At 35.4% G+C, this 22,430-nt stretch overlaps 1 long non-coding RNA gene across 1 annotated transcript in view; it reads right to left on the bottom strand.

Annotated features, from left to right (window-relative positions):
- LOC141554872 (uncharacterized) overlaps positions 1–20,372 on the bottom strand; it is a 56,322-nt gene extending 35,950 nt beyond the window's left edge. Inside the window, exon 1 of the long non-coding RNA XR_012485993.1 lies at positions 18,363–20,372. This is a non-coding gene — a long non-coding RNA (uncharacterized LOC141554872). The remainder of the gene's footprint in view (positions 1–18,362) is intronic.
- Positions 20,373–22,430: the final 2,058 nt, after the last annotated feature.

Genomic DNA, 22,430 nt, shown 5'->3' with positions numbered 1-22,430 from the left:
CACATAAATCCTCGGTATTTTTATATATCACTAACAAAATGCAACAGCAAGAGATACAAAGAGAAATTCCATTCCAAACAAATGTTGAGAGTATAAAGTATTTGGGAATCCATCTACCAAAGAAAAGTCAGGAATTATATGAGAAAAATTACAAAACACTTGCCACAAAAATAAAATCAGATTTAAATAATTGGAAAGACATTCAGTGCTCTTGGATAGGCCGAACGAATATAATAAAGATGACAATACTCCCCAAACTAATCTATTTATTTAGTGCTATACCAATCAGACTCCCAAGAAACTATTTCAATGACCTAGAAAAAATAACAACAAAATTCATATGGAAGAATAAAAGGTCGAGAATTGCAAGGGAACTAATGACAAAAAAGTCAGATGAAGGTAGTCTAGGTATACCTGATCTAAAGCTATATTATACAGCAGCAGTCACCAAAACCATTTGGTATTGGCTAAGAAATAGACCGGTAGATCAGTGGAACAGATTAGATACAAAGGACAAAAAAGGATACATATATAGCAACCTAATCTTTGACAAACCCAAAGATACCAACATTAGGGATAAAAATTCATTATTCAGAAAAAACTGTTGGGAAAACTGGAAATTAGTATGGCAGAAATTAGATATGGATCCACACTTAACACCATATACCAAGATAAGATCAAAATGGGTCCATGATTTAGGCATAAAGAGGGAGATAATAAATAGATTAGAGGAACAGAGGATAATCTACCTCTCAGACTTGTGGAGGAGGAAGGAATTTTTGACCAGAGGAGAACTAGAGATCATTATTGATCACAAAATAGAAGATTTTGATTACATCAAACTAAAAAGTTTCTGTACAAATAATACTAATGCAAACAAGATTAGAAGGGAAGTAACAAATTGGGAAAATATTTTTAAAAACAAAGGTTCTGACAAAGGTCTCATTTTCAAAATATATAGAGAACTGACCCTAATTTATAAGAAACCGAACCATTCTCCAATTGATAAATGGTCAAAGGATATGAACAGAAAATTCTCAGATGAAGAAATTGAAACTATATCCACTCACATGAAAGAGTGTTCCAAATCACTATTGATCAGAGAAATGCAAATTAAGACAACTCTAAGATACCACTACACACCTGTCAGATTGGCTAAGATGACAGGAACAAATAATGATGAATGTTGGAGGGGATGTGGGGAAACTGGGACACTAATACATTGCTGGTGGAGTTGCGAAAGAATCCAGCCATTCTGGAGAGCAATCTGGAATTATGCCCCAAAAGTTATCAAACTGTGCATACCCTTTGACCCAGCAGCGCTACTACTGGGCTTATATCCCAAAGAAATACTAAAGAGCGGAAAGAGACATATATGTGCCGAAATGTTTGTGGCAGCTCTTTTTGTTGTAGCTAGAAACTGGAAGATGAATGGATGTCCATCAGTTGGAGAATGGTTGGGTAAATTATGGTATATGAAGGTGTTAGGATTACTAAGTGAGAACTAAGGTTGTCTGGATGGTGACAAGGTGAGAATTCAGGTTTTCTGGACAATTACAAGGTGAGAACTCAGGTTGACTTGATAGAGGGGGCAAGCTCATTGGCTGGGGTGGTTCTTCCCAGAAGCCCTTGCATTATCCCACGCCCATTCTCTGGGAGGATAAAAAGAGACAGCACTGGGCGCAGAGAGCAGATCGGCCTGAAGAAGGATAAGAGTTGGAGGAGATTCAGAGCCAGGATTCAAGAGAAAGACTCTGCATTGCATCAGGCTTGACGGGGCTCTCTGCAGGAAGGGAAGTCACTTCTAAGGAAAAGAGTTAACAGCAACTGCCTGGAGACAACGGTTCACTACAGGAAGAAGAATCTGTCTGAAAGATTTGAGTAGACACAGCAGATCTCTTCCCAGAGAGCGATCTGGCAGCTTTTGGAGACGACAGCTCGCTACAATTGGCGTCCACACGTGGGGCAAGGACATTTGCTTATCCTGACAAGAAGAGCTAGACCAGACCTTCGCAATTTGGCGCCCGAACAGGGACAGACACGGTCCTGATTCCAGTGGAAAAGCTTCCGATCTAGATCTCAGTCTCTCTGACCCAGAACCGTGAGTAAGGAGGAAACTTTGTTAAAGATTAAGTGAGCGTGCTAATAGATAAATAAGGAACTTAACTTGTTAAGGGCTAAACCAGGAATCTCTTATAGCTGAAATGGGGCAGATGTTAGCTATATTCAATCCCTGGACCTCAGCCAACTCAACCGCAGCCCCAGAAGCAACCTCAGCTCCATTCAGGAGTGGTACTATAGAGAGTATAATCAACATAATTGAGGAGCAGAGTTTACTTGTAACCTGGGTACAGATTGCTAAACTCTTGGCTGCATTAAGACGCACATCCCCTTGGTTCTTAGAGGAAGAAAAGATAGATGTAGATAAATGGAAGCTAGTGGGATATGAAATGAAAGAATTTCAAGCAAAAAATGGGCCTCGTTCAATTTCTGCAGAAGTATTTTATATCTACAACATAGTTCAATTAGCCTTAAACTATCAAGCAAGTTGTAGGAGAAGGAAAAGTTCTAAAAATGAACAGAGGAGGAAGTGTGAGGAAAAAAGGAAAGATCAAGATCTTTCCCTAGAGCAAGAGGATTTAAATGAGGAATTATGGTATGATTCTCTTGAAGAAGCTTCAACCCTGCCTAGAGAACAGATTATTGACAGGCCCACATCAACCCCACCTTCAGAGATGGAGGAAGAAAGAGGGGAAGAGGCAGAAACACAAACAGAATTGCCTGTGAAGAAGCCTAAGCCTATGACAAGATTAGAAAAAGCATTGGTTAAAGCTAAGAGAGAAGGACAGGATATAAGTGATTTTATACATGCATATCCTGTGATTGAAAATACTGACTCTGTAGGTAAAAAAAGGAGAAGATATGCACCTTTAGATTTGAATAAAATTAAGGATTTGAAAAAAGGTTGTACCCTTTATGGGGCTACATCAGCTTATGTCAAAATGTTACTAGATGGTTTGTCTTATGAAGTCCTAACCTCGAATGATTGGAAATCCATAGCAAGGACATGTCTGGAACCTGGAGAAAATTTATTATGGCTTGCGGAATTTCATGAATTATGTAAAATTCAAGTCAGATGCAATTTGGAAATAGGAGTTAACACACAATTCACTTTTGAGCACTTAGCTGGTGAAGGTCAGTATGGAGAGAATTCGGAACAGATTAATTATACCATGACAATATATGAGCAAATTGCTAAGGCTGCAATAAAAGCTTGGGGTGTCCTTCCTGGACAGAAAGATCGTGGAGAGGCTTTCACTAAAATACAGCAAGGTCCCAATGAACCTTTTGCAGATTTTGTGGGACGTTTGCAAACTGCTGTCAAAAGAACTATTGGAGAAAATTCAGCTACAGAAATAATGACCAGACATCTGGCTAAGGAAAATGCCAACGAGATTTGCAAAAGAATTATATGGGGATTAGACAAAGATGCTCCTTTAGAGGAGATCATAAGATGCTGTGCTACAGTGGGAACAAATGCTTTTTACACCCGGACAATGATGAATGTGGAAAGACAGGGTCCCTCCTGGCAAGGGCCTTCTAGAGAAACTCGGAGATGTTTTCAATGTGGAAAAATTGGGCATCTAAGAGCTCAGTGTAGATATGGAGATACAGTGAGAAGACAGGGTGAGAGAAGACCTAAAACCCCATGTCCAAAATGCAACAGAGGACTCCATTGGGCATCAGAGTGTAAACTAATTCAGGGAAATAGGATGAGGGGCCCAGATCCAGGGCCCCAGGCAAAAAAGACTTGGGGCATGATAGCAGCTGATGTTACACCCAAAGAGCCTTTAGAAGGCCAGGACTCTGATTTGATCAACCAGCAGAAATGCAATCACATGGCAGAAAAGGATTATCTGATAAGTCAGCCAAAAGGCAATCAGATTGCAAAAATGGATTACACTTGGGGAGAATACAGGCCTTTTAAACCAACAGGGCTGTGCCCAGTGCAAACAACTCCAATGTAATTGTCAGATGATGAGAAGAGATTTAGAAAGTGGTAAATAGAAGGAAATTAGATAGGTTAACTGCCTGGGAGAGAGGGTTTGCTTGTATTTCTTCAGCAGGAGAAGGAATCAGATGGGTGCCAACGAGTCATATTCGCCTTGTCCATCAGAGAGAGACAGAAAAAGAGAAAGACCTCAAAATAAAGGAGAAGATCTAAGAAACATCTGACACTGAAAGAGCATGGCTAATAAAAAGACTGTTAAAGAACTTTAAAACCAGCAGGAATCATTGGACTTCCTCACACAAGATGAGACTAATGGACAATGGACTTATGGACATTTATAAATTTTCAATTTATGATTATGTTATATACTTCTAGCATGTATTATGTTACTATGTTACTATGTGCTTATGTAATTTATGTAATTATGTGTAATACTTCCCATATTGATGGATTTATGTTTCAAGATTATGACTGTCCTATGTTCTAAATCAAAAGAAAGGGGGAGATGTTAGGATTACTAAGTGAGAACTAAGGTTGTCTGGATGGTGACAAGGTGAGAATTCAGGTTTTCTGGACAATTACAAGGTGAGAACTCAGGTTGACTTGATAGAGGGGGCAAGCTCATTGGCTGGGGTGGTTCTTCCCAGAAGCCCTTGCATTATCCCACGCCCATTCTCTGGGAGGATAAAAAGAGACAGCACTGGGCGCAGAGAGCAGATCGGCCTGAAGAAGGATAAGAGTTGGAGGAGATTCAGAGCCAGGATTCAAGAGAAAGACTCTGCATTGCATCAGGCTTGACGGGGCTCTCTGCAGGAAGGGAAGTCACTTCTAAGGACAAGAGTTAACAGCAACTGCCTGGAGACAACGGTTCACTACAGGAAGAAGAATCTGTCTGAAAGATTTGAGTAGACACAGCAGATCTCTTCCCAGAGAGCGATCTGGCAGCTTTTGGAGACGACAGCTCGCTACATGAAGGTTATGGAATATTATTGCTCGGTAAGAAATGACCAGCAGGAGGAATATAGAGAGGCCTAGAGAGACTTAAATCAACTGATGCTGAGTGAAATGAGCAGAACCAGAAGATCACTGTACACTTCAACAACAATACTGTATGAGGATGTATTCTGATGGAAGTGGAAATCTTCAACATAAAGAAGATCCAACTCACTTCCAGTTGATCAATGATGGACAGAGGTAGCTACACCCAGAGAAGAAACACTGGGAAGTGAATGTAAATTGTTAGCACTAATATCTGTCTGCCCAGGTTACATGTACCTTCGGAATCTAAAGTTTATTGTGCAACAAGAAAATGATATTCACACACATGTATTGTATCTAGACTATATTGTAACACATGTAAAATGTATGGGATTGCCTGTCATCGGGGGGAGGGAATAGAGGGAGGGGGGGATAATTTAGAAAAATGAATACAAGGGACAATATTATAAATATATATATATATATATATATATATATATATATATATATATATATATATATATATATATATATATATATATAATAAAAAATTATTAATTAAAAAAAAAGATTTTCTATTTCTTATTTAGTCAATGTCAGTATTTTTGGTAAATAGTTAATTGAATCTGACTTCTACATTTTGGAATAAAATTGTGTAATTTCTTCTAATTGTCTTTATTTCATTTTTATTTACTGTAAATTTCCCATATTCATTTAATTGTTTTATCACTTTGTTTTTCCTCTTTTTAAAACCCACATTTGTTAATATTATCAATTTTATTGATCTTTCTTTTTAAAAGCTCAAATCTTTGTTCTGTTAGGTCTGTCTTTTATTTTAATTTGTTTAGCTTCTCTTTGATTTTCAGTACCTGTGCTTCAAATTTATGGAATTTTGTGACTACATTTCTTTACATAAATAAAAAAAAGAGTTTATTTTTTGTTTTCCCTGTGACATCCTGTTTTCAATCCAAACTCTGTTTTCTAGTTCTATTGCTTCTGAATTTTTTTCTTTTAGTGTCTCCAGAAATTTTGTTTTCAGAATTTTTGCTTCATCATGCTTTTTTTGGGGGAGGACAATGATTTTTACATTACTTTTCCATGTATTATCTACAGTCAGTTCCTTTCCCTCCCTTTTTTGAGATTCCACATGTTCTATTATTTTTGTTATAACTCTATATTTTTATTTATACATTTTATTTTTATTTCTCTGCTTCCAGATGTCCATTGATTAATGTATTTTTTATTTTCCATTCTAAACCAGAATTTATTATCAAAATCTTATGGAGTGATAATTTTTTAAATTAGATCATTCTTTGTTTTATTAAGCTTATAATTCCTTCAATCTCTGCTGTTTTTTTTTTTGTTTGTTTGTTTTTTTGTTTTTTTGTTTTTTTGTTTTTTTTTTTCTGGAGGATTTTCCTAATGAGGATACCTCTCTTTTCTATCACCATTTTGCAAATGTTGTTGTTTTGCTTAGTTTGATGCATTGTTTGTGAGACAATAAAAGGAAACTAGGCTTAAGTATGATTTTTCACTCAGCCACTTTGCTAGAAGTCCCCATTTTGTTTTGTTTCTAACTTCTGTTGTACACTGTCTCACTTCATAGTAAAATTAATTCTCCAACTCATTTTCACATGAACTGTTCTCAAGCCAGATCTCATCCATTATGTACTTGGAGAAATTATTTTTTTATGTAAATGTAAGACTTACATATTTTATAGTTCAATTTTATATCCCATCATTCTAACCTGTTAAAATCTTATTGAATATTGATTCTTATATCCATCATAGTAGTTATTTGTCCCAGATTTCTATCATACACAAATTTGATGATCACTCCCGCTATCTTTATTCAAGTTCTTAATAAAAATATTAAACAGAACTTGAGTAAGGACCGAACTTACAGTCAACCTTACAGAAGCTTTTCACAGGTTCATTAATCAATATATTGTACATATTTTTGTTCAATCAGTAATAATTCCTCTTCTTCCATTTTCTTCCAGTTCTTCTTTCTTCATCTTATTCCTAAGATTTTTATGAGACTTAATCATTTGATTTACTGAAATCAAAGTAAACTGAGTCTACGGCATTTTTTCTTAGCTCTACTTATTCATTCTACTTACAAGAAACAAAATTTGTTTTTCATAATTTCATTTCTTTAATGATCTCATTCTGGTTCTTAGAAATTACCATTCTTTTGAGTACCAAAAGAATACATTTTTTCTTTTTTACTCTCCTCTCAATTTTTTTTCTAGAAATCATTATCATTTTCTCAAAACTTCCTACAATAAAATCTTTTTCTCTATTTTTATCACTAAATTTACTCATATCTAATATTTTCTCCTAATTCTTCTTGATTCCTAAAACATCATAATAATGCTTGAAAAATCAAAAGTACAGAGCACCAGCCCTGAAGTCAGGAAGACCTGAATTCAAATCTGGCCTCAGACACTTAACACTTCCTAGTTGTGAGACTCTGGGCAAGTCATTTAACCCCAATGGTCTTAGCAAAAATAAATAAAAACATAAATGAAATAAAAGTAAAAATAAATTAAAGATATATAATTTATAAAAGAGGAAGAAAAAAATAAAAGGAATAATGGATCTTGTGTGTTATGAGAATATTTTAAATTTTTAAAATTTATTTATTTTAAATATACACTGCTTTATGAATCTTGTTGGGAGAAAAAAAATCAGAACAAAAGGGAAAAACCATGAAAGAGAAAAAAAACAGAAAAAAAAGAAGTGAAGATAGCATGTGTTGATTTACATTCACTTTTCATAGCTCTTTTTCTGGATATAAATAGCATTTTCTATCCAAATCTATGGGTATTTCCTTGAGAGAATATTTTAAAGACAGATATACTTGGAAATTCTTATATGTAACCAAACTTGATGCAATATTCAAAAGAGAATCCTCTATATTCACATTGTTATAATCTTTTACTATCAAGAATAATAAAAAGTTTTTTCTAGGTCTAAAATTTTATGATTCTATAAATATATAACAAATGAAACCAAAATTGGCAAATTATTATTATTTATTATTATTATAGCTTTTTATTTACAAAACATATGCATGGGTAATTTTACCACATTGACCATTGCAAAACCTTCAGCTCCAACTTTTCCCCTTCTTCCCCCTACTTCCTTTCCTACATGGCAAGTAGTCTAATACATATTAAATTTGTTAAAGTATATGTTAAATACAACATATGTATACATATGTATACAGTTATCTTGCTGTACAATAAAAATCGGATCTAGAAAGAAAGAAAAAAACCTGAGAAGAAAAAAAAATGCAAGCAAGCATCAGCAGAAAGAGTGGAAATGCTGTCTCTGGGTATAGCTGATTTTCTTCTTTACTGAATAATTGGAACTGGTTTGAATCATCTCATTGTTGAAGAGAGTCACGTCCATCAAAATTGATCATCATATAGTATAGTATATATAGTGCTGTATATAATGTTCTCCTGGTTCTGCTCATTTCACTTAGCACTAGTTTATGTAAGTCTCTCCAGCAGTCTCTGAAATAATCCTGCTGGTCATTTTTTATAGAACAATAATATTCCATAACATTTATATACCACAACTTATTCAGCTATTTAATTTCCAGTTTCTAGTCACTATGAAAAGAGCTGCTACTAACATTTTTGCACACATGGGTCCCTTTCCCTCCTTTAAGATTTCTTTGGGATATAAGCCCAGTAGAAACTGCTGGGTCAAAGGGTAGGCACATTTTGATAATTTTTTGAGCATAGTTCCAAATGTCTCTCCAGAATGGTTGGACGTATTCACAATTCCACCAACAATGTACCAGTGTCCCAATTTCCCTCATCCCCTCCAACATTCATCATTATCTTTTCCTGTCATCTTAGCCAATATTGGTAAATTATTGATCAAAACAGTGCATTATAAAGAGGAAGTTCCAGTATTTCATACGACTACACATGTATTCATTAAAGTGTTCATATGTCTTGCTTAGATACATGTTACTCTATTAACATTGTAATGGATTCAATTTACATTGAGGATTAGTTTACTGAATGGTATGTACACATTGTAATCCTTTGTACTCTCAGAACAGAAAGACTTCATCATAGTACAATCAACAGGGAAAAGAGTATTCATAAGATAAGACCAGAAGCCATAGGAAAGCTAGGGGCAGGGATGTTCAGAAAAGCAAAAGGGAGCATAGGCAATCTTGGGCTGTTTCCTTTATAGGGGGATAGGGGAAAAAAGAAATTCTCAGAGACAAAATCAAAGCATTTACAGGCTAGAAAGACTGTTTGGGTCAGACTGGGTCCTTGTGATTTTGAAATATCCCATTATCATTTATTCTGGGAAGTGTATCATACATGTAGCAGCTTTCCCAGTTCTTTGTTCTATTTATTTTGATTTTCCACTCTGTTGTTTCTATTTTTAAGGGCAAGTTAGAAGGCAGATAACTGTTCTCTCGAATGGTAACATAACAATAATGATGCGCAAACCAGCAGAAGTCTGAGATAATATATTCCCATTCTGAAGTTATCTTTCACTGAATTTCTTAGAGTGTACTATCCACCAGAAGTTCTCCTCTCATGAAAGTAAAAATGATTAAAGTGGTGATTGCATCTGAAAAAAAAAATCATGCTATGTGGTAAAATAGTTTGATGTTCATCTTGCCTCTTTCAGGACCAATTTTACAAGGTTGCAGTATACACTAGCATCTCTAATCCAGGGAGAGATACAGGCAAGTCTCCCGAGTCCAATCAAGAGTTGGAAAAAGTAACTTCAAAGCCAGCCGTGAGTCAACTTGCTAAAATAGTTGCAGGTTGGGTAGCACACACAGGCAGACTTCTTTGACACTCCAACGTGACTAGAAATAATTCTGGGAGGAGGATGAAAATTGCCGGGGATCTGAGCAATTCTCAAGGTGTCAGAGTTCACTATAGGATAGAAGAGTGATTACAGCCAGAGATGGCAAATATGTCCAAATTTATTGATTTAATTTCTTAAAAGGTATATTTTCATTTATTAAATTTAGATTGGGTTGTGAAGTAGCCCTATTAGGGAGAACATGAGGCCATGCCTATACAAAATTGTGAAATAGTCAATGTTTATAAAGTACAGGAATGGACCTGTGATTTCATTGGTACAGTCAGCTCTGAGGGGATGGAGACACCCTCTTCTAACAGTGTGACTTGCTCAAGATCACACAGTAAGTATGTGAAGTAGGTCTTATCTGGCTCTCTAGCCACTATTGTACTACATTGCATCTCTTTATACATAAGTATAGTACATGAAGTATATGAAATATATTTTGAATGTATTTATCTGTGTGTGTGTATATATATTATTTCCCATCTCCACCCCAACCCTGGGGTCTCAACTTCTTGAGGACAGAGATTGTTTTCCTTCTGTCTTTGTACTTCCACCACCTAGACATATAGTAGATAACAATAAAAAATTTAGTGTCTCACCTTTTATTCACCTACTCATTCTTACTTTCAACCTAGCAACATCTTCCAAGTACCTGATGTCCCATGGGTCCAACAATAGCATTATGCCCTATACTTCCCATGCTAGTAATTATTCTCACTATAACTGGTTTCTTTTGTATTTTAATTTATGTATTTAAAGCATTATTCTGAAAATTAATCAATAGCTTCATCAGATTTGTCAGATGGGGCCATCACACACACACACACACACACACACACACACACACACACACACACTTATCTATAATTTAATCCTGGCCTTTACAGCTACATTATTTAATGGGTGATGATGTGCTAAGAAAAGAATTATTAACTTATATTATATTCTAATATTCTAAATATTCTAAATAGACTGCCTTTTTTTGATACAAGTCATTGGGTAGTAGACAGGCTTGGACTCAAGACAGGAGTTCTAATCCTGCTTCTAATGTCTAATAATTATGTAACCATGTCCAAGTTAATCTTTCAGTGCTCCAGGGGAATTCTATAAGTTTTGTAAAAATTGTAGGAAAATGTTGATGACACATATTCTAAGGAAGAAAATCATATTATCAGGTTGGGACACAATGGTGGGGCCAAACCATGTGACAAAATGGTATAGATACCAAGCAATAGCCCAGGGAGAACAGATTAAAATAATAATATTAGGGCCTCCACCCCACCAAAACCTTTTAAATCTTCAGGCAGATTTAGGGCCTCTCTTAGAATGAATGCTGACTTTGGAGACAGAATGAATCTGGAAAAGATTAATCCTATTCAGCTGCTCATCCTAAATCATGAGGATAGGAAATGATCTAGAATTACCTAAAAGGTGGAATAAAGATGGTAATATAAAGACAGGGACTTACCTAAGTTCTTCCCAAAACTTTTTCAAACAACATTAGTTCCTCAAAACAAATTCTGTAGCATTAGAACTCACAAAAGAAAGAAGTGCAATAATTTTCCAGTCCAGGACAACTTAGAGAGCCTGCAGGAAAGGCCTGTTGCCCTACAGTGAGAATGCACAGATCATGCTCCAGCAAAGCAGCAGTAGCCTTGGAAAAAGAAAGGGTGTGATTGAATCAGTGGTGACAGTGGCAGTTTCCAGACCTCTCAGCCCACAAATGATAAAGGGTCAAAAAGAGATTACAGAAATCCCTCTCTAGAACCAAGGAAAGATTCTGCTGCATTATCCATATTTGGATCTAGGTCCCAGTCCTAGGGTGAGGAAGAGTGCAGTACTCCAGAGATTGTGACTGAGACTTTGGTTGCAGTTACAGGTCAGAAAAGGGTGCTTGTGGTCATTCACAGACCAGAGCCAGGCCAGAAGAGTAGTAAACATACTTCTCCTTAGATCATACTGTATGGAATAGAGAGATAAGGTGAAAAACTTACAGGAAGTACAAATTCTTTTTCTGTATTTTATTTTCATTATTTCTTTATTTCCCTTGTGACCTGTATAATATGTGTGGGCTCACATTTACTTGAGCCTTGGCCAGCTATAAATATATTTACTTAACCTGAGCTGATGACATTTATCAGTATTTGACATTTATCAATACTTAGTCCATTAGGTTGACCACTATCTGCTTGATTAAGCCTGAAGGCCTGATTTTCTATTTCCCAGAAATCAGGTGATTTGGGGGAAACAGAAACCTTCCATTCCAATCTCTCCGGATAGCAACAATCAATTAGATGCCTCCCCTCCCCCCTCCTCAATGCTCTTTAGCTTGTGATGTAGTCTCTTGTATAAAAGCTGTGTATCTTTACTAGTTCTTTAGTCCTCCTACCACAAGCTTTGTCTTTCTTATTTCATGATAGGACAGCTTATCCTCCGGAGATTTTAATAAACAATCTTTCTGCTTTCTACTGAGTAGTCATTTTGAGCAAGGCTCTTCTACATCCCTCACACTACTATCTTGTAAGAACTGGAAAATTACAGATCCCCAGAATTATTTCTGAAAACAACTATACAAAATATATAAAGCTTAGGACAGTATTTTAGCCCCATTGTAGCAGTTAAAAGTTAAAAAGTAGGCTGGAAAAAAATAAGCAAAAAAAAAAAAAAAAGAAAAAAAAATCCTGACTATACAATGCTGTCAATGCTTACAGGGAAGATCAAAACATAAAATCCAAAGACAAAAATTGCTACATCCAAAATATCAAAGAAATATACAAAATGATTGTAGGCCATGGGAGAGATCAAAAAGGATTTTAATAAACAAGTAAGAGAAGTAGAGGGAAAATTGGGAAGAGAAATGAGAATGAAGAAAATCATGAAAAAAAAATCAAAAGTTCTTTAGAAGAAGTATATACACACACACTCACATATTAACTGAAAAAAAAATCTTAAAAAACAGAATAGACCAAATAAAAAAGAGGCACAAAAATCCAATCAAGAGAAAAATTCCTTAAAAAGCAGAATTGGCTATTGCAAAGAAAGGTACAAAAAGTGATGGAATAAAAGAATTCTTTTTAAAATAACTTTTTTAATTCTCAAAATACATACAAGATAATTTTTAGCATTCACCCTTACAAAATCTTGCATTCTAATTTTTTTCTTTCCCTCCCCCCTCTCCTAGACAGCAAGCAATCCAGTAAAGATGAAACATGTGCAATTCCTCTAAACATATTTCCATATTTTGTCTACACAAGAAAAATCAGGCAAAAAGGGGAAAAAAACATGAGAAAGAAAAAAAAAATAGGCAAAAAAGTGAAAACACTAAGCTTTTATCCACCTTTAGTCTTGATAGTCCCCACTCTGGATGCAAGAAAAGAATACTTAAAAAAGTAGAATTGGGAAAATTGGGGAGAGCAGGGGGGAAAAAATTCAAAAGCTCACTGAAGAAAATAATTCCTTAAAAATTACAATTGGACAATTGGAAGTTAATTATTTTATGAGATATTAAAAAATAAAACAAAATGGGGCAGGTAGGTTATATCAAATTGAAAAGTTTTTTGTACAAACAAAACTAATGCAGATAAGATTAGAAGGGAAGCAATAAACTGGAAAAACATTTTTACAGTCAAAGGTTCTGAAAAAGGCCTCATTTCCAAAATATATAGAGAATTGACTCTAACTTATAAGAAATCAAGCCATTCTCCAATTAATAAATGGCCAAATGATATGAACAGACAATTCTCAGATGAAGAAATTGAAACTATTTCTAGTCATATGAAAAGATACTCCAGGTAATTATTAATCAGAGAAATGCAAATTAAGACAACTCTGAGATACCACTACACACCTGTCAGATTGGCTAGAATGACAGGGAAAGATAATGTAGAATGTTGGAGGAGATGTGGGAAAACTGGGACACTGATACATAGTTGGTGGAATTGTGAATACATCCAGCCATTCTGGAGCCATTCTTGGAACTATGCTCAAAAAGTTATCAAACTGTGCATATCCTTTAATCCAGCAGTGTTATTACTGGGCTTATATCCCAAAGAGATCTTAAAGAAGGGAAAGGGACCTGTATGTGCAAGAATATTTGTGGCAGTCCTCTTTGTGGTGGACAGAAACTGGAAAATGAGTGGATGCCCATCAATTAGAGAATGGCTGAATAAATTGTGGTATATGAATGTTATGGAATATTATTGTTCTGTAAGAAATGACCAGTAGGATGATTTCAGAAAGGCCTGGAGAGACTTGCATGAACTGATGCTGAGTGAAATGAGCAGAACCAGGAGATCATTATATATTTCAACAACAATACTATATGATGATCAATTCTGATGGATGTGGATCTCTTCAACAATGAGATGAACCAAATATATATATATATATATACACATATATATATGTATATATATATGTATGTATGTATATTGTATTTAACTTATACTTTAACATACTTAACATGTGTTGGTCAACCTGCCATCTGCGGGAGGGGGTGGGGGAAAGGAGGGTGAAAAATTGGAACAAAAGGTCTGGCAATTGTCATGCATATATCTGGTAAATAAAAAGCTATAATAAAATAAAATAGGGTTTGATTTCCAGGGTAGGGAGTGCAATGTCCCAAGTTTTAGGGGTTTTTTACAGGTATTTTCAGAGATTCTCCTAGTGACCTATAAAATTTCAATTCTAACAAGTTGGAATGATATGAAATGTGCTTATTGCTCTCTTATCCTGTGCTCCGGTATGTGAGCGACCATAAGCACCCTTTTCTGCCCTGAAACTGTGAAGAGGGTCCCTGCTCCACTGTGTCTGCAACTTCTAGTGAACTAGTGTTACTCCTTGCCCTGAGACTGTGAGCTGGGAATACATCCAGGATCTGAGCATGAGCAAAGTTAAAGTACTGCCTCAATATTAGCAAAGGAACCCTTTTCTGATCATATGTTAGAACCCTTCACTTTCTGTGGGCTGAGAGGTCCAGAAGCAAGTGCTGCTGATTCAGAGGCTTCCAAGATCCACTCCTAATTTGCTGAGGTTGGCTGTGCTGGTACAATCTGTGCTGAACTGTTCTCCCCTTTTACCTTGACTGATCAACCTTTCCTCCTGAACTTGGCATCTGTGAACCGAGAAGTCTGGAAAACTTTATGGCTAACACTGATTCAGAGGCTCCCAAGGACTTCTAGTGTTCTGGGACATGATTTGTCAGAACCAGGTTTCTGTGGCTCAGCCTGCACTGCACTATGCTACTAGTGCACTATCATATCACTCTGGTGCAACAGACCTTTCCTACAGACCGTCCAAGTTGTCCTGGGCTGGAAAATTGTTTTACTTTTTATGGGTTCCAATACTTCAAAATTTGTTTAGAGTCATTATTTGAAGGGATTTGGAGGGATATGGGAAAGAACTCAAACTCATCCCTGTCTTTATTTTGCCATCATAGCTCTGTCCCTGTTTATATCCTTATTTGAAAAAAAAAAAAAAAAGATACTTGTTAACTCCTAGATATTTTCTTATTAAAAGAGAAGTTAGAAATATACATAGAGGACATGAATATGATTTAAATATGATGGGTTAATTATAAAAAATAAATCAAATTTAGGAGTGAGAGAAGAATGCACTGGGAAAAGGGGAAAGGGAAAAGTAGAATGGGGTAAATTATCTGAAATAAAAGAGGCACAAAAAAGCTTCTACAATGGAGGGGGATATGAGAGAGGTGAGAGAAATGCATAAATCTTACTCTACTTACAATTGGCTGAAAGAGGAAATAATGTACATACTTAGTTGAATATAAAAATCTATTTTATCTTATAAGAAAGTAGAAGAAAAAGTTAAGAAAAGGGGGAGCTAGGAGGAGGGAAAATAGATTGAGGTAGTTAAAAGTCAGAAGTAGAACACTTTGTAAACAAATAGATAGGATAAACAGGAGGAAAATAGGATGGAGGGATATACATGGTAATTATAACTGTGAAGAAAAAAAATTATAGCAAGTTTCTCTGATAAAGACCTCATTTCTCAAGTGAATAGAGAATTGAGTCAAATTTATTGAAATAAAAGCCATTCCTCAATTGATAAATGGTCAAAGGATATGAACAGGCAATTTTCAGATAAATAATCAACACTATCTATAAAAAAAATTCCCTAAATCACTTTTGTTTAGAAAAATGTGAATTAAAACAAATCTGAGCTACTACCTTATACCTACCAAATTGGCTTGTATGACAGAAAAGGAAAATGACAAATGTTGGAAGACATGTGGGAAAATTAGAACACTAATGAATTGTTTGTAAATTTTATGCTGATTCAACCATTCTGTAGCTCAGTTTGAAACTATAAAAAACCGTGTATACTCTTTGATCAAGCAATACTATTCCTAAGTCTGTATCCTGAAGTGATAAAAAACAAAAAAGTAAAAGCACAAACATATTCAAAAATATTTATATTAACTCTTTTGTAGTGAAAAAGAATTGGAAATTAAGAGGATATCCATTAATTAAGGAATGACTGAACAAACTGTTGCATATGATTGTGATAGAAAACTAGTCTGTTGTAAAAAATGATGAACAGGATGCTCTCAAAAAAACATGGAAATACTTGCATGAATTGATGCAAAGTGGGATGAGCAGAACTAGGAGACCATTGAATACAGTAACATCATTATTGGATGATGATCAACTATGAATGACATAACTATTCTCAGTCATACAATTATCCAAGACAATTTTGAAAGACTTATGATAAAAAATGCTATCCATATCCAGAGGAAAAAACATGGAGTCTATATACAAATCAAAGTAAACTTTATCTTCACTTCCTTATTTTTCTTGTGTTTTTTTTCTTTCATAGCACAACCAGCAAGGAAATACATTCTATATGACTATATTTGTATAATCTATATCAATCAAGTTGCTTGCCTTCTCAATGGATTGAGGAGGAGGGAAAAAAAGAGAAAAATTTTAACTAAAAAAAATTTAAAAGAATGCTAATTTTTTTTGCATAGAATTGGGGGGGAAATAAAACATTGTTATAAAAAATAAAAAGAAAAAAGAAACAATCTAAGTGAAATTGAGACATATTTCAGAAGGCCAAATTATAATAATGTGGAGAACACATTACTGGTTTGGAAGGCTTCTTAAACTTTTTCCACTTGTGACCCCTTTTTGCCTGAGAATTTTTATGCAATCCTGGGGATATGTACATCAAAAATTTTGTTATCATAAATGATAATTTTGTGACCCTCACACTCAGTTATATGGCTTTATTTGTAGTCATGACCCATAGTACAAAAAGTTTTGGACTAAATGATACATAAGGTCATTTCCAACTCTAGCATTCTGCCAGGATAAATTTAGGGTTTGGGAGGATTGATTTTAATTCATCTGTCTCTTTACCTTACTATTCTTCTCTGTCTTCTTACCCCAAATATAGTTCTCTCCCATACAGAGAGACACTCCCTACTCCCCACAATAAGGCTTCTTGGATGCCAAGAAAAATGGAGCTGACCTTAAAACCCAGTTATGAAGAATAATTCATTAAATTAGGAAGCTCCAAATGGAACTTCTCACAAACACACTCCATGTCTGGATAATTTTCCCTATAGGAACCTGAGGAATTGTCCTGAGACAGCTCAATCTTCCCTATGGGATAGCATACACCTCTCCCTCCATCCTCACATCACACTGAGAAATTCATTTGTGATATCTGCTCCAGACACAAAAAAAACCCTTTTGTACAATCCTTCATTTCACACCACAAGTCCTAGAGTGGACTTCCACTCTAAGCAAACATGGGATTGGCCTAACAGTCCTAATGAGATTCAAAAGAACTAAATCAAAGGAGGAAAAGGAAAAAGAAAAGAAAAGACATGCAGTCCTAAAAACTTTTATGTATTTGAGTATCATTCAGTCAGTAAGCACTGATTACAGATACCATATGCTAAGCTACATCCTAGTTTGGGAGAGATACAAAATTTAGTTATGATAGCTAATGATCTCATGGGCTTCCAGTCTAATCAATAACATCTCTTAGTGAGAAGAACAAATAATAGAACTTTCACTTCATCCATCCCTCCTAAGAAATATCTACAATAAGTCCTTCATATACCACAGAGTGATTTCAAAACCACATGCTTTTCTAAAGACTGAAATGGTGTCTAAATTTTTTTCAAAAATCTATATCTTAGTGTTTACATACTTTCAATCAATGGTAACTTATATTTGTGCATCTTTCATTTTTTTTCAAGTCTTTCAATCCATTATCTCATTCTGTTATCAATGCTTTCTTTGCATCCATCACAAGAATAAGAATAATTTGTCTTTAGATAGCATTATATAAAGTCATCCATATGCATTATCTCATTTGATGCTCACAATAACTTGATGAGACCATTTTATTTCTTTAAATATATATTTTCCCCTATTTATCTTTTTATAGTTCTCTTTGAGTCCTGTGTTTGTAAATTAAATTTTCTGTTAAGTTCTGTTTTTTTCAATAGAAATAACTGAAAGTTTCTTACCTCATTGAATCTCCATCTCCTCCCCTGAAAAATGATGCTGAATCTTGCTGGATAGTTATTTCTTTGTTGCAACCCCAGGTTGTTAGGATTACTAGGTGAGAACTCAGGTTGTCTGGATAGTGACAAGGTGAGAATTCAGGTTGGACAATTACAAGGTGAGAACTCAGGTTGACTTGATAGAAGGAGCAAGCTCATTGGCTGAAGTGGTTCTTCCCAGAAGCCCTTGCATTATCCCACGCCCATTCTCTGGGAGGATAAAAAGCAACAGTGGGCCTGGAAAGTGAGTCTACATGGAGAAGGATGGGAGCTGGGGGAGATTCAGGGAGAGGACTCTGCATTACATCTTGCTTGGCGCAGCTCTCTGCAGGAAGGGAAGTCGGCTCTCTGCAGGAAGGGAAGTCACTTCTCTGGACAAGAGTTAACAGCAACTACCTGGAGACAACGGTTCGTTACAGGAAGAAGAATCTGTCTGAGAGATTTGAGTAGACACAGCAGATCTCTTCCCAGAGAGCGATCCAGCAGCTTCTGGAGACGACAGCTCGCTACATTTGCCTTCCAGAATATGGTGTTCTAGGCCCTCTGATCCTTTATTGTAGAAGCTGCCAGATCCTGTGTAATTCTGACTTTTGCTTCTTGATATCTGCATTATTTTTGTCTGGAAATTTGCAGTGTTTTTTAACTTGAGATTATAGTTTTGGAGTGTCACAACTATGTTCCTTGGGATTTTTCTTTTGTGATCTTTTCCCAAAGGTGATGGATGGATTCTTTCAATGAGTATTTCCCCCTCTGTTTCTAGAATTTGTGGGCAGTTTTCCTTAATGACCTCTTTTTGGTCATGGTGTTAGGTAGGCCAATAATTTTTAAATTGTCTCTTCTGGATCTATTTTCCCAGGTCAGCTATTTTTCCAATGAGTTGTTTCACATTTTCTTCCAATTTTTTTCATTATTGTTAGCTTGTTTAACTGATTCTTGCTGTCTCACAAAGTCATTAGCTTCCATTTTCCCTGTTCTAGTTTTAAATGATGATTTTCTTCAGTTATTTTGAATATCTTTTTCCATTTGCTTTATTTTTATTGTTTAAGGACTTGTTTTCTTCAGACAATGTTTTCCCTTCCTTTTCCAAAGTGTTGACTATCTTATTCATACCTCTGATTTCTTTTCACATTTTTTTCTTCTACCTCTCTTATTTGCCTTTTGAAATTGTTTATGAGCATTTCCAAGAAGCCTCTTTGGGCTTGAGACCAATTCATATCACTCTTTGAGACTTCTGTGGACAGTCTGTTTTTGTCTGAGTTTGGGTTTTGGTCTGCCCTGTCAGCTTTCTCTGGTCTGTTTCTTGCTCATTTTCTTTCCTTTTATTTTGATATTTCCTCTTTTTTACTTTTAATGTAGAGTTCTGCTCCTGAGGTAAAGGAGTTGCTGTCCCAAGCTTCCTGGGTAGCTCTGAATCTTGCCTTTGAGCTCAAGGATCCCTTGTATTTGCAGGGGTAACTTTGCCTGCTCTTTTCAGCAAAAAACCTGGTTTCCTAGAGTTTGCATTCTGAGCTGGGACTGGAAGTTGCCCTTCTGATTTGTTCCTCTACTGAGCCAGGACTGAAGGTCTTAGTTACTGATTTGCTGTGATTAAGAGCCTCTCACTGGCTTTCCCAGAGTCTGTCTGACCTGGGCTGAATAACCTTTTCACCCCAGTGAGACTTACCTTTCTTGAAGTTTTTTCAATTTATCTTGAGTTGGAAAGTAATTTCATTCCGTCAGATTCTGTTCAGAGGCTTGGTTTCATGGGATTTTCTGGGGAAATTTGAGACCATTTTATTGATGAGTTAACCAACATTCAGAGAAGATTGGTGAGCTCCTTAAGGTCATATGTTTAGCAAATGATCCATTAAAGTACTCCAATCCAGGAATATTCATTCTTTTTCTTGCTTCTTTCATTTTATCACCTATACTCTCAACATGATGTTTGATTGAAGGTCATTTTGGGAGGAAAGGTAGAAAGAAAGAGTAAAAGTGAATAGAGAAATAGAATAGTGGATATTCATAGATTTAACATTGTAGTTATTTTGCCCTACTGCCTTATTTTACCAAAGAGGAAACTGGTCTGTTAAATATCTTACAGATGGTCACACTGTTAATAAGCAATAAAGCTGAGATTCAAACCTTTGTCCTTTCACTCCAAATATAATGCTTTCAATGAATCCTTTGTATATCATTCTGGGACCATTTAGGATGCTGCAATTGCATTTCAAAGGCAGAAATGGAAACCTGAATTCTTAAAAGAGTCTAATTCCTCCACCCAAACTGAAAGAAATGTTAAAATCTTATTAGTGGAAACAGTCCTTAGATATCAAATATATGCATCTGAAGAAAACTTCAACATACATAAGAAAAAATATGAGCCAGCCTACAACTCTTTGTAGTGTCATTTCAGGAGCAAAGAGGCTTTTTTTTTCTATCTGTAGTCTTTTTGCTGATATTCTGTGAACTGTTCCAGAAGGCCACACTTGAGAGAGTTTTAATTCAAGAATCCAATGTTATCATTGCTCAGTTCTAAACTCTGTTGTTCAACAATAGAACTCCACTGACAAGACTACTCTAACACCATTACACCAAGTGTAAACATTTTAGGAATGGAAGAAAAACCGCATTGCAAAATTGCAGGGAAGAAAGAAGTTAAAATGGAAGTGCTGCATTCAGCAACATAGCTTCTTGACAGTAACTCACCACACTTAAGAGAGAATATGGGAAAACTATTTTTTCTTCTTAGTCATCTCCATTATCAATGGAAAGAATTAGAGTGAATTCTTTCTTATATAATGCAATGTGAATCATTTTCTTCCAGATTTTCATGTGATCCCAAAGGAAATGCTGAATGAAGATGTTCCTTTAACATACAAAATTTTCTAGGGGTTCAGGATTTAGATTCTACAATTTCTAAGTTTGCCCCATAATAAAATATAAAATGAAAATAACTATTCATAAGAAACTACCCTGGAGAAGTCAGAAACAAAAAAAACGTGCTTATTATCTATCTAGACAGCCAAATTTCAGAGCAACAGAATCTGAGGATGAGAGGAGCCTTCCAAGGCTTTCTAGCCCAAGCCTTTACAGTATCCCTTAAAAGGGGCCATCCAAACTTTACTTGAATTTATATCCAATGAGAAAGAATACATTATTTTCTATGGTAGTCCATTCCATTTATGAACAGTTCTAATTGTTTGGAGGTAGCTAGGTAGTACAGGATATAGAGAGTGCCAGGCCTAGAGGCAGGAGGACAAGAATTTAAATCTAGTCTCACAAATTTACTAGTTTGTGTGATCCTGGTCAAATTACTCCACCATGTTTGCCTCAGTTTCTTCATTTGTAAAATGAGCAGGTGAAAGAAATGGCAAACTACTGCAGGATCTTTTTCGAGAAAATCCTAAATGAGGTTATTAAGAGTTAGACATGACTGAAATGATTAAACAACACAACAACAATTAGGAATTTTTGTCCTTACAAAAACACTTTGCTATTCAAAATCCATTCATCTCTTATCTAATATTTATTAGGTGTATCATGTTCTCATTATTTAATGAATATGATAGCAAATATGATCTATAGCTTTTTTGTAGTACCTAGAGCAAGATAGTCCTGCATAGTGCTGCTCTGCAAGCACATGGGACAGAGAAGTATAGGATCTAAAACCTGATTAGTGAAACTTGCTATTGAGCTGAAATCTCTTAGGATTATAACTATTATTGTTTTAGACTTGAATTTGAGAATGATTATCTGATGAATTAAATTAGTAACTCACTATTTGAGAGCTGAATTGGCTATAAGATGGGATTGTTATTACATGACTGGTTGTCAGCTGTGACTTATATACTCTCAGACTGAAGTCCTGAAGAATTAGTTTTAATGCTATTATAATCATGCCCTGGCTTTTTCCTCTTATAGTAAATTTCTATAATCAGTCTATAAGTGGTCAATAGAACCATAAACACAATTCAAGTATGTAATACCTTGTTGTTTTCAATCTGAAAATATATAGTCATTGCATCTTATAATTAGGTAAATGAATATTTGGTC

This window comes from Sminthopsis crassicaudata, chromosome 1 (assembly GCF_048593235.1).
Source record: "Sminthopsis crassicaudata isolate SCR6 chromosome 1, ASM4859323v1, whole genome shotgun sequence".
In the NCBI taxonomy this organism is placed as follows: Eukaryota; Metazoa; Chordata; class Mammalia; order Dasyuromorphia; family Dasyuridae; genus Sminthopsis; species Sminthopsis crassicaudata.
This window is presented reverse-complemented; position numbering and strand designations above follow the sequence as displayed.